The sequence below is a fragment of the Rattus norvegicus genome, chromosome 6 (assembly GCF_021556685.1).
Source record: "Rattus norvegicus strain SHRSP/BbbUtx chromosome 6, alternate assembly SHRSP_T2T, whole genome shotgun sequence".
Classification (NCBI taxonomy): domain Eukaryota; kingdom Metazoa; phylum Chordata; class Mammalia; order Rodentia; family Muridae; genus Rattus; species Rattus norvegicus.
Window position 1 is genome coordinate 104,811,153 of NC_141539.1, and position 19,026 is coordinate 104,830,178.

The 19,026-nt window shown below is 42.4% G+C and overlaps 1 protein-coding gene across 14 annotated transcripts in view; it reads left to right on the forward strand.

Annotated features, from left to right (window-relative positions):
* Rad51b (RAD51 paralog B) overlaps window positions 1–19,026 on the forward strand; it is a 536,958-nt gene that overhangs the window by 355,111 nt on the left and 162,821 nt on the right.

Consider the following 19,026-nt stretch of genomic DNA (forward strand, 5'->3'; position numbering starts at 1 on the left):
AAAGTTCTGTGCGACCCTCACCTCCAATATTTATATACCACAACTGTACTCATGTAAAAGTAAAACCTTTACCATTACAATGATCCCACCTTGTGGAATCTCCATTGAGTTTTGTTGTCGGCCTCGAATTTATGAACAGAACAGAGGAAAGGGTTCTTGTCCATCATATTGAGGAATAGCTGAGCAAGACAGACTTTTAAACTGCAAGCATGACTAAAGGGGCTCTATATGCCATGTCTCCTTGTACCTGGACAGGGAACTCTGAAGTGTGATAGAGTCTCTCTATAAAGAGGGAATTAGATGGAAGCCACCAGGGTGAGCTGCAATGACACACAGTCTTTGAGGATGTTTTAGTTGTTTTAGTTTTTACTGCCCGGATTTTAGCAGAATTTGACTTCTAAATACAGCTTGAAATGTCGGACCTCCCTGCTTATACACACACAGGGGTGGACACTTTTAGCCCTGCTCCCCTGCACCCCCTTTTCTTTCTAAAAGAACCTATCATCACAGGGCAGAGAGTTTTGGAACTACTCTTCCTGAGAGGTTGGGGTACTAGATACCTAGCGGAGGAGAAAGTCTATCTCGGTGTCTCTCAGTCAAGGTCTTGTTACCATTCTTCTCTAAGAGCTCTCTTTAAGTACAAATAAATTCTTGGTGTACATGACTAATCTATAACTGTAGAAAGAAATGGGATGACCACTTTATCAATGACTTCTAGCACTTCTGAGTTTAAGGATCACATTTAAAATACTCTGCAGATCCAAATTCTTATAATATAGGGAGGATGTTCTGCCATTCAGAATTACCTTCCACATAACTAGATGCTCTCTCCTTTAAGGTCCAGGTTCACTAACACTCTCCCTGAGTCTCTGTCCAGTGGTGACTCCTCTTTTTCCCAACCTCTATGCACTCACATATCTCTGTACACCTCTCTCATGACAAGAATTATCTACTCCTTTTCATTCACAAGAAATACCTGTCTGTTTCATTTTATGTATATTTAGTATTTAATAAATATAAGAGTTTTAATTTTAATAATGAAATAAATTACTTGAGTAATTTTGTTTCTATCTGATATTCATTTTCTATCACAACTGTGCTTCAGGAATGTTTGGAGGGAGTCTGTCATAAAATGTAGAGTCAAATATTAAATTTTGCAAAGGGGAAGAAAAAACTCACAGGGGAGCTAATATGGATCTGAAGTCAGAGTCACTGGCTTCCAGACACATGTGCACCACTTCAGAGGCAACTGCTGTAAGCACTTGCTTATCGGTAGGGCTTAGTGACACCAAGTCCTACAACCAGAGTCACTTATGAAACTTACTTAACCTGGAGTTCACCAAAATGAGGGAAGAATTGCAGATTCTAGGTATGATGGATGAATGACTCAGGACTGAGACTATGGGCTCTCCAAGTCTACTTTGCAGGGAGAGGGGATCTGCAGAGGTACAGAGATGCTCTGGGAAGAATGGGTTATTATACTGGTGGAACACTGGGGCAGAAACAACATGGTGGGCTTGGGGGGGACTTAAACACAAGCTTTACCCTTAACTTCCTTGCAAGCTTATCCTGAGTCTTCCTTGTCACCTCCTGCCTGTACTGGTTTCTCTTGGAAACTCTTTGGCTCAGTCAGGGCAGGAGACAGCTTGTGATAATTTATGACCAACCAACAAGCCTCATATAAGCAATGGATGACCACATCAGCCAAACCTACTCTTGGTTTGGTTTGGTTTGATTTGATTATAGTTTTGGTTTTGGTTTTCAACACAAGAGTTTCTCTGTGTAGCCCTGGCTGTCCTGGAACTTGCCCTGTAGACCTGGCTGTCCTCCAACTCATAGAGAACTGCCTGCCTCTGCCTCTGGAGTGCTGGGATTAAAGGTATGAGCCACCCCTGCCTAGTTGTAAAGCTGTTCACAATGAGAACCCATTAGGGGAAACAGGGAAACAGTGACCCAGTTTCCATAGGAGAATACAGGTCCTAAGCAGCCTGTCCTCATTTCAAAGACAACGAGTTTCCATTCTTGTGGCAGTTTTCCCTGTCTCTGGGAGGTGAGCTCCCCTTTGGGTTCAAGAATATCAAGAGGATGGCTATAGCATCAGTTGGACTTGGGTTTGGTTCCATTTAAATGTAAACTTTGGACAAGTTGTTCCTTCTGATGGCAATATCTACTTTATTGCTGGCAGTGAGGTTCAGAGAAGAGTTTATATTCATTCACACATACTAGGCATTTAAAATTACTTTAAAATAACCTAGAAAATTCTTCCCCATAGCTATGTTATTTCCAAAGCTACATCTCTCAGGTAAGAAGAGAGCCATGCTGAATTTTAAAGGTTCTTCTGCCTACCGTGCAAGCAGCTCCCTACACTCTTTAGTTCCTTGCCTTTCTATCCTCTATAATGGGTTGTCTTGGCGAAGAAACCGATCAGGAAAATGTAAGCCTGGAAAGTTTACACTGGTGAGTTACCAGGATACCATTCCCATCACTATCTGTATTTCATTCCTGCCAGTGGGATTTAGGATGTAACCGTAAATTTCCTGAGTTAGGTATCATCTAAGTTATGAAAGATTGCTCTGTAGTCACATGATGTTGTTGCTTGCTATGAGCTCAGCAATTTGGTGTGTGTGTGTGTGTGTGTGTGTGTGTGTGTGTGTGTGTGTGTGTGTGTACATATGTAGGCCAGAAGTCAATCTTGAGTGTCTTTCCTTTGGAGATGCCTATCTTGTGTTTTGAGATAGAGTCTTTTGCTGGGACCTATGACTTACCAATTAGGCTAAATTGGCTGGCCAGCAAGCCTTAGGGGCCTGCTGATCCCCTCTTCCCCATGGCTGGGATTACAAGTGGGCACCATCCCACTTGCCTTGTTATGTGGATGTGAGGGTTGACTTGTCTTAATTTACTGATTGAGTTATTTCTCCAACCCAGTTGCTCAGTATTTTTCATTTGTAAAGTAGAGAGATAATGTCATCTAAGTCACAGGCTGTGATGGGTATTATAGAAAGTTATTTATTGCCACGTTGTGGTTTGCACCAGGGCCGTGTGTGCGGCAAGCACTTTGTCTCTGAGCTATACCCCAAGTCCCTGAAGGGGTTGTTTAAACAAGACACTGCACTACGCATGGCGATCGGCACTCTGTAAATATTGGCTTTTTCAAGGTTTGTCCTCATCAAATAGCACTTGCTGGGTGTTCTAAAGATGGCATGGCCTCAAAAACTTTAGCTCTGAATTAAGAGATGCTGGAGGGAAGGTCAGCTTTGAACAGAGCCTGTAGAAGCCAGTGATGTTTGTTGCTCGTCTGTTAATCAACTATAATGGCTTCTCTTCCCCTTCCCCTGGTATTGAGCCTGCTGAGTCACTGTCCCGTGGCCCATATCTACTATGTCTATGGAATACAACAACAACAACACACACACACACACACACACACACATTCACACACACACACACACATTCACACACACACACATTCACACACACACACACATTCACACACACACACACACACACACACACAAATAGCACTAATAAAGGGCAGATCATTTGAGGGAATTTGTTTGCATTCCTGTGCTTGTTCCCCTGGTGAGATAGGAAACCTTTAATAAGACTTTTCCTAAATAATGCTGCATGTGTATGGGGGAATTTCTCCCTCTGTGCTTCTAACAAATGACCATCTCATTGAGGCTTCTTTTCATTTTTTTTTTCTTCATCTTTCCTGCTCTCAGTGCATTCCACAAAGAGCTTGTTCCTCTGCTGGTTACTGATTGATGGGTCTGCTCTCTGTGTGCCCTTTAATTTTGCAATAAGCTAACAAGAAGTTGAGACCACAGAGTCAAAAAGAACTGACTCACTCACTCACTCTGACTCACTAGCCCAACAGGCTGATTTAGTGATTTCACTGTGGTCCTGCCGAAGGCAGGAGCCCCCAATAAGAAGTGCTGCCTTGTCAGTCACCAGGGAGAAAGGAGCTCCAGTGTCCCCCACATCCGCAGCAGCATGACATCTCTTCTCAGTAGTGATCCCTTTCAGGAAGTCAACTGCAGGACTTGTTCCCCACACCAGGATTTGGTATACCATGAGACACCAGCTGAGTGGAAATGGACAGTCATTACTTCCAGGTTCTCTATGACTTTTTTAAAAAAAGAGTTGTGGTATGCCATAAAAGAAAACAGCTATAACCCACCACTGGCATTTTGATATGAATGAATTAAAAAAAGGGGCGGGGCAAACCTTTGCCTCTGCTGTGCCTCCTGACCCCCAGCTGAGTTTTCCCCATAAGACCAGGTGCTCAACCGGAAGCAAAGGCACTAATATGATATTTCATGACTTGATTTCCAAACGTAGCAAGAATCAATCCTTTTTATTATTCTTCATTGCTACTATATACAGTAACCAGTCTGAAAAATACGAATGCCACTTAAAGTAGGAAAACAAGGACAAATTCAAATGGCTCAGTGGACTCTAAGTGAACTACTCCCTACAGGTCCACATGAAACTGGGAAGACAAATGCCCACATGGAGGTTGTCCCTGCCTTGAGCTCCCATTACAGATCCCAGTGCTGTGTGTGGCCATAGCACACCTAACCAGCTGGCTGGCTGCTCTTACGTAGCAGCTTTTCTTCTGAAACTCTCGTCATCACAGCTTAGCAGAAGTGAAAGTGTTAGCAGCTTGGCATTAGTGGCCAAGACAGAAGAATCCAGGGTTCTGTGTCCTTTCCCTTGCCCACACCTACCAGTGCATGGTTCCTCCTCAGCCTGCAGACTCAACCTTTTCGGTCTACTGAGTAGACTGCTAACCTTTGGCTGATTCCTTTCCTTCCCACTGAACATTTGTTTAATTCTTGAACACCTTGTTTAGGAATCGTCTCCTGTCTAATGTTCCTGGATATTATATGTATATGTGGATATGTGGAAGCCACAAGTTGATGTCCAGAATCTTCCTCTATCATGTTTTTTTTTAAATTTTAATTAAAATATAATTAACTCACTTCCCCCCTACCTTTTCCCTCTCCAACTGCTCTTAGATACTCCCCCCCTTCCCATTTTACCCCATCTCAGAATCATGACTTCTTTATCTTTGATTGTCATTGTGTTTGTGTGTGTATGTATGTGTGTGTATGTATGTATATATATATATATACGGTATTTATACACGCATGTATATACATATATATGTTTAAATTGCTGTGTGTATTTAGTGTTGCTTATATGTATATTATTTCAGGTCTGATCACTTGGTATTACATGATTAATCAGCAGTCATTCCTTTCCTCTAGGTTTTTGTGTTGGGGTTGGTGCCCTGTAATATTTTCCCTTTCTCTGTTAACACCACCATTATTTGGGTCTTGATTAGGTACCCGTGTGGCTTCAGTATCCTGGGTGTAGTTTTCCTGTCATTTCCAAGAGACGGGATCTTACATCAGACTTCCTGGTCCCCTGCCTCTTACGTTCTTTCTGCCCTCTCTTCTGCAGTGTTCCCTGAGCCTTAGGGAAAGAGTTGTGTTGTTGATGTATCCAGTGATGCTGGGCACCGCACGGTCAATTGTTCTCTACATTTTGACTGATTGTGATTTTCTGTGATGGTCTCTTTCTGCTGCAAAGAGGTGGGATTTTTTTGTTGTTGTTGTTGGTTTTTTTGTTTGTTTGTTTTTGTTTTTGTTTTGACAAGGAGTAAGAGATTGACTTATCTGTGTTTAAAGGATATATTTTTAGAACACAGTTTGGAATTATGCTGGTCTAGTAAAGGAGTGGCAGTAGGTTCCCTTCTAAGATCCATGAGCTCACTAGCCCTAGGAAGTTAACTAGGTTTCCTGTATTGGACATGATTTCCCTCCTGTTGAGCAGGACTTAAGTCCAATTAGACATCTGTTGGTTACCACTGAGACATGAGTGCCACTGTTACACCTTTAGGTATATCGTACCGTGCTGATCATTGTTGTGATTCATAGGCATCACAGCTTCCACCTTATTTTTTGAGACAGGGTCTCTCCCTGAACCTGGAGCTCATTGATTAACAAGACTGGCGGTGACTCTCCTCTCTCAGCTCCCAGCACTGGCTTACAGCCTCAAGCCTCCATAACTGACTTTTTGCATAGATGCCAATGGGCTGCATGTAGGCTGTCAGGCTTGTAGAGCAAGCACTTCACCCACTGAGCCATCCTCACAGATTTCTTACTGATTTGCACTGAACAACATGGAACTTGGTTAAACTAATATTAGCATGCCTTTCTCTGATGAGCTGAATCAGTAAATCATGAGGCCATGAGTTTTCATGCAAAGAACTTTTATTTTGAAAAAACACTATAGACCAGGGAGTCATATAGGACTGATTTGAGTCTGCCCCCTGGTGCTGTTTGATTTCAGGAAAGCAGGATAACAATGTTGACCTCACTGGGTTGAGAGGATGAAATAAGCTAAATAAATGTCAGGCAGGCATTCAGGGTGGAGTCTACAGACAGGAAGAACCGAATCAAAGCTTGATTCCATTTTCACTCCCCGAATTTAGGATAGGGACCCAGAAAGGGACCCAGGGAACCAGAACGACATCAAACCCCTTGAAGTTTACACTGTAAGCAAAGATTTACAAGGATTAGAAAGACAAATCTTTATGATGAGTACCATCATAGATGGCTTGGCTTAACTGACTTCCCCTCCTTGGACTCCTTTGAGACCAAGAAATATTTCTGTTAAGTTTTGTTAAAAGAAAAATAACACATGCAGGATTGTAAAGAATTCTTGTAGTGAGTTCCTTAGTACTGATGCTGAAGTAGATATGCTAAAAACTGAGAAATTAGTTGAGGCTCAAATATTTGGGAAGTTTTTCATGAAAGAGTTGAGAGTTCATCTGGACCCTGAAATACAAACAAGTGAAGGAAAGGGTTTTCAGACTGGGGCCTTTGGGATGGGAAGAGTGAGAACCAGAGGAAATGAACCATGAGACATAAACAGGTTCCAAAGAGGATGTCATAGCAAAGGGAATGTTCATTAGGCACCTATCAAGTGTCAGGCTTCTTAAAAAGCACTTCCCATGCTGTCCTTTGTCTCCACAATAGGGATAATTGCTAACCCAATTATACAGCTCAGGAAAATGAGGCAGAGACGGCAAATAACCTATCTGAGTAAGTGTAGACCTGGTATTCCACTACTGTTAGGAGAAGGGAGCCAGGAAGTTTGAGTCCAGAGCCCGCCTACCTCTCTAACCCATGATGGCTGCCTGAGTTAGTTCTCAGTTTCCCTCACACACTAAGGATCACTTAAGACCAGTCTGTAAATGAACTCTGAAAAGTATTAAAGAGCCATTACTCATGTTAATGATGTCAGATGAGTGGTGCCAAAAAGCCATCTGAAAACGAGGGAGGGAAAGATATAAGATATCGGCTCCAATATGTAGTCATATTGGTAAGATGAGCCGGAGGTCCCTGCACATGGCTAACCCTCACCTCCAGGAACACTGAGGCCTGCCAGAGCCTCACATTTCCTCTCACACTCTGCTCCAGATGGCTATTTCCAGGTCACCAGAGTGAGTAGCAAGAATAGAAGAAACTGGTTTGTCATCTGGCCTTGGGCCTTGTACCTCATGTGAGATGGACCCTTGCCAGGATACCCACTTCAGTGAGCCTGTAGCATCTGACTCGGGGTTTGCTCGCTAGTGGCCACATTGGAGAGTGCCACACCAAGGACTACTAGGTAAATATTTGGTCACTACTATATTTGTTCTCAACCTATTCTTCTTGTGTCTCTCCTTTGTTGACTCTGTCTGATTATGAATTGTCACTGTTTGTGTCTATATCAATGTCTTCTAATATGAACATAGAAGCATGGTATCATTCCATCTCAAAAAATAGTAACTTATACCTTTGTCCATCTTCGAGGATGTGAAGTAATTTTTTGCATCTGATAAAGCTGCTGACTTGTGAGTTTCTAGGCAGACCTGTTAACCAACCTTTGAACAATGGTGAACCAAGTTTCTTTTTGTGCTACAGATTCACTCTGGAAATGAAGATAATTGGATCTGCCCAGTCAGTGAGTTTGGTGAGCCTGTGCTGGCTAGAATGCCACACCACTTATGCTGGCAAAATAGAGATACAAACAGGGAGACTAGCACTGCTCTGTGCCCAACAGGACGTATCTGAGGTTCCTCTGAGCTCAGCTCTCATCTACAATAAGCATACATTGGGCTAGAGGATCAAAGTTGGTGTTGATAAAGTTGGACTCCCCCAAGAGTTATATCTTCAGTCTCTTTGGGGAGCAAATGACTCAATAGAACTATTTTTCTTCGCCCCAGATGAGTATAAGGAAGGGAAGTGAATTAGTACCAGCCATCTATGATGGTACTTATCACAAACCTGTGTCTTTCTAACCCTCCTTGCAGCCCAAAGGGAGGGGAATCCCCAGCACCAAGGCATACACGTGAATAGAAAGCACCACAAGTAACAAAAACACCGAAAAAGGTCATCAGAAACTCAGGGAGGGAGGGGTCTGGAAAGTCACCTCCCTGCCTTTCTGAAGAGCTCAGTAGACGGGGATGAGGAAGTGGGCAAGGACAGCCAAACAAACTTCATGCACAGTGACTCTGCCACAGAAAATGCACAGTGCAGCTGGTAGGAAAGTTTCTTTCACATCTGTGTGAACCTCGGGGCCATCTGACAATTGGCCACCTTCTTTTCCACACCTAGGTAGCCAGCCTTTCTTGGCCTCATGGTAACTTCAGTATTTGCTAAAGTTAGGTAAATATACCATTGGAAGCCATAGTGGTTACCCTGTCACAACTAAACCAAGAGAATGTGTCATTTCCTGCAGGGGGCCCCACACTGCCACGTTGGGGTAGAGGTGAAAACAGCACACTGGCCTGCTACTTGTGACTTCCGCAACTGTTGCCACCACCCTCCCACCCCACCCCAGTCCCAGAACCAACAGGTGCTAAGTCAGCCCACTGGAGCCAGGCAGGGAACATGTTGATATCTAACTAGAACTCACCATACCTGTGGGCCACACTGCCACAGGTGCTGGCCACAGATTTCCCCTGGAGTGTACATTCTGGGGCTAAGTAGGCCAAGGAGAAAGCCTTATCCCACATGCAGTGCAGTTACCTCATACCTGGTTTGAATAAATGGCAGACATGGTCCTTCCTCATACATTTCCCTGAACTCGATGGTAGAGGTAGGTGATGGAAGTAGGACCCTTAGTGGTGCCCTCTGTGGCTGGGCGGGTGAGCATCGAAAGCTGAGGAGGTTTAGCATCCCTCCATATGTGCCACCCCTCACACAGAGCCTGTCTTTCCTCCAGGGACTCTCCTCTTCAGCTTGACTCTGGATTGCTTTGGTCTGCTTCTCCCAGAGTGTACACTGGAGGGGAAACCCCACAGCCAGCAACTGTGGTGCCGGGCCACAGGCATGGCGAGCTCTAGTTGAGTATCAGTTTGTTGCTCCTTGGTCTCAGTGGACTAGCCTTAGCATCTGTTATTCTGGGACTAAGGGAGAGCAAGGATTGAGCTAGTCCATGAGAAAGGTCTATATTCCCAGATCACTATGCAGAGTGAGAATTGAGGTCTTTGCAACATGAGTTCAAATATGCCCAAGCTGCCTCCCTTTCTGGTTCCCCCTCTCCTTTTCCTCAGCCACTGCCAGGGCCAAGAAGCTTCTTTAAGGTTGAAGATGGTGAGAGTTGATGGCAGTCCTAAAGTTTTAAGTACAACAGCAGAGCTAATGCAACCTGAAACATTAACATTTTCCTCTGTAGCCCCTTCTACTAACAGCCATCAGAATATATGAATTCTCTCCATGGCTTTTGTGGATTCAACACTTTAAAGTTCAGAGGAGTTAGGCACATTTCCCAGAATTGCACAGCAGAATCGTGTCAGAGCCAAAACTAAATACAGGCAGGCCGCTGGGATCCCGTGGCCGTGGGTTTTTTTTGTTTGTTTGTTTGTTTTTCAGGTCAAATTGAAGCCTGGTGTTTTATGACAAATATTTCAAAAAGAAAGACCCTGATAGTGTTCACATTTTCCCAGATAACCATTGTCCCACATTCGGTCCTTCACGATGAAAATAGCAGATGGGCGTCCTAAAGCCTTATCGGCTCTTCATTCTAGAGCTGATAGTTGATATTCTCGGAGCTGAAGGGGGAAAAATGATCTTTTTTTTTTTTTCATCATGGAATGATTTATAATTTTCCAGAGCTTGGCAAAACTAAGCCAGTGAATAGTAAAACCAGATTTGTTTTTGTGATACTCAAATTCCAGAATATTTAGTCTGACTTTTCCTCACAACAAATGCTGGATATCTCTCTCCAAAGATGGAAATGGGTAGGAAGAGAGTGGGAGGAATGGGGGCCATGCCCAGGAACATGGCCCTTTGGACTCGATGGTGAACCTACCCTCTTCTTAATCCATTTTCGTATACACACACACACACGCGCGCACACACACACACACACGCACACACACACACACACGCACGCACGCGCACACACACACGCACGCACGCATGCACACACACACGCACACACACATGCACACACGCACACACACACGCACACACACACACACGCACACACACGCACACGCACACACACGCAGAGAGAGACAAACAGAGAGAGACAGACAGACAGAGAGACAGACAGACAGAGAGACAGAGAAAGTGTTGTCCTTTGCTCACTGTCTTTCTTCGGTATGCCTCTCCCAGGAGCTCTCTGGGAGCAGGAGTGTTGACCAGACGCTGTCATGGTCGGGAAGCAACAGTAGGGCATGCTGAAAAACCACTCCAGGGTCTTTCTCAAGTCTTGGCTATGAAAGGGCTCAATGAACCTGAACAATTTCTCACAGGAAAGTTCCGGCCTCTGTCTTCTTAAGAACAAGGCATTCTGCAAGCTTTAACAGATCTGGGATCAAAATTCAAAATGCCTGACTCACCCAAGGCTTTGTTTGGATAAAAAGACTAGATCACTGTCATATCTGAAATTGGGATGCTTTAAGGTACAAAGAGTAATATTTAAAAAATGTTCCTGAAGTAAATAGACCGTTTTTAGTACAAAAAGAATGATTAGAATGATTATGCCTTCAGAGCCCAGGAAAAGCAGTGGCTCACCCTTTTGAAAGCACTGTGCTAGCGGTGAGAAGAGTTGGTCTGAAACTCTGGCCAGGCTCTCTCTCCCACTGGCCCTGTTCTTCAGTGGGCTACCTATTTACAATCATGGCACCTAGCCCTCCCAGCTCAGTTTTGGAACTTCACTGATTCTGTGGAGCAGGCTGTGGTCATTTTCTGCCAAGGAGTGGGCAGAAGAGGAAATGGTGTTCTGGTCAAAGAACTCCCTGAGATGCCTGAGGTCACATGATGGTTTTTCTTTCCAATCTACCCTTTAAAATCTGCTGCAAATAGACAGAAATTCCATGAAGAGTTTAATTTCCAAGATACCTGTAGCTTCAGAAATGACCAGTCCAGCATATGAGAAAACTTGACACAATTTATGTAGACTCTCTTGCGTACTTGTCTTTCTAGAAACTGTAGCTGTTTGCCTGTGTGGCTCAGAGTTATTTATTCGTATGCCTAGGGGCCAGTTATCCACTGACTCGGGACAGTCTTTTAGTGCATTTCTGGCCATGAGATCCCATAGTTTATGACTCATAGATTGAATTCTCTAAGCCAGTGCTCCAAAGCATGGAGAAGTCACCTTCCTACTGTTGGTTTAGAAAGGAGAGGTATCAAGAAAACCTACATGCCCCTCCTGTCACCTGGGCTGTTGAACTCAGGCAGGTGACCACTTCACTCAGTGGAAAATGGAGATGATAAAATCTGTCTCTAACATGCCCACACATGGAGTGAATGATAGCATTTGTCATACTCACAATGTCTTTTTTTTTTTTTTTTTTGGTTCTTTATTTCGGAGCTGGGGACCGAACCTCACAATGTCTTTTTTAAAAAGTCTAACTTGTTTGAAAAAGGCATGTGGAAACCTACTATTATATAAACTTCATGTGTTTGTGGCTCTGTGTGTGTGTGTGTGTGTGTGTGTGTGTGTGTGTGTGTGTGTGTGTGTTTGAGAGAGAGAGACAGACAGAGACAGAGACAGAGAGACAGAGACAGAGAGACAGAGACAGAGACAGAGAGACTGGAGTTAATATCACAGGGACTATGCTTATCCCAGAAGCTAAACAAAATCCCAGTGTAAGACGCAGGATAGCTCACCTCCAGTTCTCGATCAGAGGTATCCTAGACACCCAAAATGATACAAGCTATTGTCATTGTTCCTAGTTGCCTACTAAAACTTGATAATAGGACCATGTTGTTGAAGACACTACACACATTGTTCATATGATGTATCAGTAAATAAAGTACTGACCAGGAAGCTTTCTCTACTGGCTAGTTTTCATAGTACTGTAAGGGGCTATGTAGGCCACTGAGGTAAAAAAAAAAAAGTCATCAGCAGGTGTACCTAGACAACCTAGATATGACCCTGGGAATCCTGGGAACTGCAAACAATGACCCTGATGGTAAGATATGCCCATGGTGGGATGAATGTTATGGAAAAATCCAAACTCGTACCAGGTACTGTAAATTTGGCTAAAACCCCATGATGGGGTGCTCACAAGGCCCCATGATTGAGCTTACTAAATGGACATAGTATCAATCTGTCCTCTAAACTCATGCCTTCCTCCCTGTAGGTTAGTGCCACTCTGAGACTCTATCCCAAAAGTTTTCCTGTACATTGGATGGTGGTTAACACAGAAACTCACAGCTGGTCAAAGTGCAGAGAGTAAGTGTTGGGGGTGCTCAACCCCAGATTGAGGTGTCTGTCTATTTCAGGGTTTATGGACCATTAAAGGAGACAGAGGGTTTGTAAGTATCAGAGGTCAGGGAAGACCAAAATGAAGTAGTATCTTCTGAACATTAAGGATAGCGATACTTACAAACTCTTAGCAGCTGTAGTAACCTGTGTAAGACTTGTACAATATCATGCCAGTCAGCGTTGTAACATGGAGGGATAGGGATTCACAAGTCCCTACCACTATCCAAGGACCTATGGACAATTGATGTCTTATGGGAGAAAGAAAGTCATTTTTTCTCTTAGAGGGTTGTCACTTATAAGTCACCTTGCTCCAGTGACTGGCCCCATAACCAGAAATATACAGCCAGCACAAATTGGAGCCAGTTATTGTTTTTAAAACTTTAAGAAGAGGACACAAAGTTGGAGGGGTAGAGAGGTGGGGGTTGATCAGGGAGGAGTGCGTTGGGGAATTAATGTGATCAAGATACATCATATGAAATTCTCAAAGAGTTAAATATTTAATTGACTGATAAATATTAAGTTACTAATTTGCAGACCGTTAATATTTCTTCTGCTGATAAACAAGACCAGATATTACATTTTACCTATTCTATTCTACCCCTGCTGAATACAAACTTTTTTTTTTTTGGTTGTTGTTGTTATCTTCTAAGAGTTGAGTAAAAGGCACTTCTTATATCAAAGGTGGCAATCCCCCATTATGTTCTCTCCAATTGATGTTGAAACTCTTGGTAGGCTATGGTACACTTGACAGTTGATGTTGATACTCTTGGTAGGCTATGGTACACTTGACAGTTGATGTTGATACTCTTGATAGGCTATGGTTTACTTGACAGTTGATATTGATACTCTTGGTAGGCTATGGTTTACTTGATGGCTACTCTTGGAAGCCCCAACACTGATACTTCTAATCCTTCAATGTGGAGCAGATCAAACTAAACACTTAAGAGGCCCAATCAAGCAGAATTATTCTAGATCGGAATCAATAATCTAGAGGATGGTCTGAGTATAGCCTTGCATCATAGCATAGGTAAAGATAACTCAACTAAAGGCAGGTATTTTGCACTGGGTTCATACAATAATGCAAAGTTGAACTGAGATGCTGAAGTTCCCTGCTTGACCTTTAGGCCTAATGACCAGCTTATTCTGCTTCTACCCCTTGGTATCAAAGTATTTGACAGTTGACTTAATACTTAATGAAAGTGAGTCATATATATTTGTTTGTGTATGTATGGTTATCTGAAAGAGCAGAACCCTCTGTCTTCTGACCTAAACTACATCAATTTTCCAGAGATTTCCCTGACTAGTTCCCATCTCCTTTCTCTAATTTCCAAGTCTTCTCTGTGACAACAGGGTCTACTGTGTTGTTTATGAGCCTGCACCTTGAATTTACTTCTTTCTAGAGAAGTTCATTATTTCCTTAAACTATGCTCACAGAGGTATTATGCCAAAGTGCACAAAAAGATGTGTGAGATGTATTTATAGAAGATGGTGCAAAAGGAAACTTGGAACGAGTCATGTAGGGAGCAGAGGAAGCCGAGAGTGAGAGGAATCTTGAGTGAATGTGTGCTGTTGACAGAAGCACAACCATGTCAAGGACCCCCTAGCGTCAAGTTCAGAGGAACAGCCAAGCTTCTGCAGGAGACCAAGTGCAATGTTGGCAATATATGCTGACACTATCAACCATAGCTTTCTCTCTATAGGTATTTACAGTCCCCTTGCTCCGGCTGTACTCCATAAATCCTGCCTCCTTGTTTATCTGTGTGGAACAACCCCACATCTTTGTTCATCTGTATTCAATAACCCCACCACTCTGTTCAGCTCTACATAATAAACACAGTGAGATTCTGGGGTCCTGGGATTCTCCAGGTGAGAGCCCAGACACTGTATCCCAGGTTTCTGTACACATGCCGATCTGTCTGTCTTTTATTCATTTTCTTACCACTACCGCCAGGTTCATCCCATGGTGCACATGACGTGGAGAGTTGTCTTTGAAGGAAGGAATGACGCCCTCCTTCTATTGGGAGGGGGTATTAGCAGTGGGACTCATAGTCTATGCTCCATTATATGAGAGTGCACTTTGTATATAAATGTAATTTTTATGTATCCTATAGCCACGGCAGTGCTAAAAAAAAAACAAGTCAGCGATCTCTCCATGAAAAAGGGAGTCAAGGAAATAGTTGCTGTAGAACTTGCAGGGTTCCATGAGCCTCCCTCCCCTCCCCGCACAGTAGGGAGGATGGTATTCTCAGTAAACATTGAGCCAGATTCAGTCTCTCCCAGATTTCTGATGAAGCCATGCTCAAGAAGTCTCTTATCTTCCCTTTTGTCTGAGAGTCCCCCCTCTGGCTCTGTAGTTACAGCTGATGGCGATGTGTGTGTGTTGTGTTTTCAATTAGCTACGCTTTTAAGGAAATGGGGAAAATAACAGATGCACGTCCAACCCAAGTTTTATTGCTTTTAAAGATATAAATAGCAAATGTATGTTCTTTGTCAACAGTGAATGAAATGCTCTACAAAGAGGATATAGACATTTATTTGTGATATTTTCATAGATGAGAAACCATTAAAAATTTTTCTTAACAGATACAAAAAACTATACATTGTACATACTAACAGGCTACTATATGATGAAGTTGGGCATGAGACATCTAAACAAGCAAAACCGAGTCAGTGATGGGTAACTACAGACAATGATGGGATACCATTTCCCCTAGGTGGAGTTTCGTGTTAAAGACTTTAAGTGAATCATTGTCTAATCCTTAAGCTCCTAAGAGTAAAGTTTATCACATCCAGAAAATTTATGGTACTGGCCAGTGTCACATAGGTCAGAAGCAATAGAACCAACATCCGAACTTCAGTCTGTCGAATTCCAAAGCCACTGTCTTAAACCTCTGCGCAGACTGCTCTCACACAAACTTATGGCCAGTATCAGAAGCCCCAGTTGCTCCAATGAAACAGAGTTTACGAAAAGCCCTCGGAAGTGTCAGTCGGAACTCATTTCAGAAACCAGACAGTGTTAAGACTCTGTTTATAACTCCACAGTAGTATTTTATAAGTTATTTTAAGAGCATAGTTTTCACATCTCCAAATCACTTCAGTGAAAAACACATCTGTAGGCTTCTGTCCAAGTTGTGATTATTTGTAATTGATGCTTTTGGAAGTGTTTCTGTTCCATCATTTTGCTAAACACAGATTTAGAAAACCACACAATTTTATCAGATGATATGCTTACCAAGTCCCCGAGTTTCCATGCTGTGGGAGCCTTTATGACTTGGCTTTAAAGTTCATGATAACAAGGGGGGAGATAATCAGCAGAACCACTTAGGGAGAAAAGGCTTCTTCTTCATCTACTACTTTAGTAAAATGTGTATTTTGCTTTCTCCCCTTCCCCACCCCCTCGGTTCTCCTCCCCATCCCATCATTCTTATGTTGGGGATCGACCCTGATCCTCTCATCTAAGAGCTCTGCCACTAGACTGCACCCCAAAGCAGAGCAGACATTGTTGAGGCAATCTGTAGCCTTCAGAGATTTGCTGACTGTTACCTGCTCCACACATTGAAAGCATCTCATTTTTGTAACGTTTCCGTTACAAGAACAAACTTGAAAACAAGTGATGGAAATATTTTAGCTCATGCCTTCTCATGGGTACTATATTCAGTGAAGTCAAATATATAAACATAGCTGTCTGTCTATCTGTCTCTATCTCTGTGTGTCTCTGTCTCTCTCTCTCTCTCTCTCTCTCTCTCTCTCTCTCTCTCTCTCTCTCTCTCTCTCTCTCTCTCTCTCTCTCCCCTGTTGCCACATTGCTAGAGTTCTAGACATCATCTGGAAGAATCCCACAAAGATTAAAGCTCACTTTTTATTATCATATTCCTAACCAACTAAAAATAACCTTTAAATAGTTCAGAGGAAACAACCCTCATTTCCACAGATCAATAAGTGTAACAGTGCTGCTGAGTGTGGTCACTGATATACTTGAATGAAAACACCATTGTTGGGCTGGGCATGGTGTCATGTACTTTAATCCTACCTCTGAAGGGGCTAGCCTGATCTCCATAATGAATTCTAGAACAAGAAATAAATTTTAGAAAAGAAAATGTCATTATTAAACTCATCACTTTGTACAAAGAATATTTGCTAATAAAAATTTTTAATAAAAAACAAGACTACACATCTAGACTCCTCAGAAGTCACGATTTAAAATGCAAACAACAAAAAACTAGAACATACATTATTTTGCTCCTTGGTAGATAAGGAACATATTACTATCAGTGCAATGTCAGTGTCTGATTGGTTTTGTCCCACTAATTATCTTTCCTACTGTGGTAGTTTCACATCAGTTTTTTTTAAATATTCAATTTATTATGTTATGTGGATGAGTGTTTTGCCTGCATGCGTTATATGCATTCAGTTCCTGCTGCAGCCAAAAGAGGGCAACAGATCTCCTGAACTGGTGTTACAGGTGGTTGAGAGCAAGCATGTGGGTGCTGGAACTGAGCATGGGTTCTCTGTAAGATCAGCAAGTGCTCTCAACCATGGAGCCTTTCCCCCAGAACAAACATTTGTGGTTAACTTTAAAAAAAAAAAAAGACTAAGTTTGGAGGGGATGACCTGCCTAAAACCTAATTTCTGGTATGATTTTTTTGTTCAGTCATTAGAACCAATGTCTGAAGCACAATGTGTCATTAACAGACACGTCATCCTTCTAGAATAATGACAGTGGCTTCTGCACATTTACTGAACATTTACTCACTACCAGGCATTCCATTAAGTATCTTGTATTGATTGTCTCGGTTCACATAAAAATTCTATAAGACAGATACTATTTTGTATGTAGAACATGGGGCTCAACACTTCAGTAACTTTTCCAAGGTCCAGAATGTTGAAGTCACAATTCGAATCCAGCTATATTAAACTATATATTCACGATTTTTGAAGTTTATACTATATATTCACGATTTGAATCCAGTTATATTAAACAGCCATATCACACTATATATTATGAAGTAAGAGGTGAACATAATTTGTTATTAATACTCTTTCACACAAATAGTTGTTATTTGGGGGTGTGTTTGCTGACGTCAGCTCATGTGAGTCTTTCCAGTCTGGATGAGAAATAGCAAAATGAAAGACTGAGATATGAGAACGGTAACTACTGCATTGGCTCCCGGATCCTGCTCAGCGCTCCTAGAAAGTGTGCAGACAGCTGAGTCTCCCCATCACTGACAACTCTAAGAGTTTTTCTCTGCTAATAGGACCCCTCAGTTCTTAACCTGACCTGTTGTCATCCTCCTCCTCCTCCCTCACCCCTTCATTAAACCACCATGTGTTCTAATTGGTTCAGGGTTTATATGTGGCATTGGTCCATGGTGACAGAGGTGGAGTAGAAAAGCTGGATTACGTGGAAACCTTTCAATGTAGCTAGATATAGAGCACTGGGCTAGCATTCACAAAGCCCTGGGTTCAATCCCAGCACCACAAGAGATTTTGAAAAGGAGGTTATTTTGTTCATGTCAAGATGGCAAACCTGTAAGGTAGCCCTCACAGCAGGTTAAGACGGTTCTATTAGGTACACATGCCAAACACTGAATTGTGCACACGGGGATGTTTCCTTCAGGTGACCAACAAGTTTCCTTCAAGTGTCAGAAGTTTCCTTCTCGTGATGGAAACCCTACACAGAACCTTTGAAAATGATTGCGTTCTTGGAATTTTCTAATAAGAGGATCTTCGTTTTATTCTCTCTCTCTTTACATTGTTTAACAATAGATTTTATTAGTGGAAATTTTTAAGGAAAAGTAAGTTTTCGACTTACGAAATATAAAAGCATTGTATAACATTGGATGATGGGAGCTACATAGTTTAGAGTCTTTTCCAGGAATTTTAAGTGCTGCAAACTTTATTTTTTAGTAAAATTGTGTTAACTTATGTCTTAAATGTATAGCAAAACTACACTTCTTTTGCTACATCAACTAATTTAAAAGGAACCTGTGTCCTTTTAGAGACAAGTCTTATTCCTGATTCACAAATTTGGAAATAAAACTGTCATTGTGGGTATCGGGAAGAAGCCACTGACCTCCAAATGTTAAACGATGACTTTAAAATCGGTGCCAGCAATGTCTTAGATTTGGGAAGCAGTTTTCAAAATCGGTACTTTATAAAATGTGCACGGTGCTTCTTCATTCCGCTTTGCTCTCTGCATTTAGCTAAGACTGTAACACTTCTCAGGTTGCTCGGCATCTGAGACGA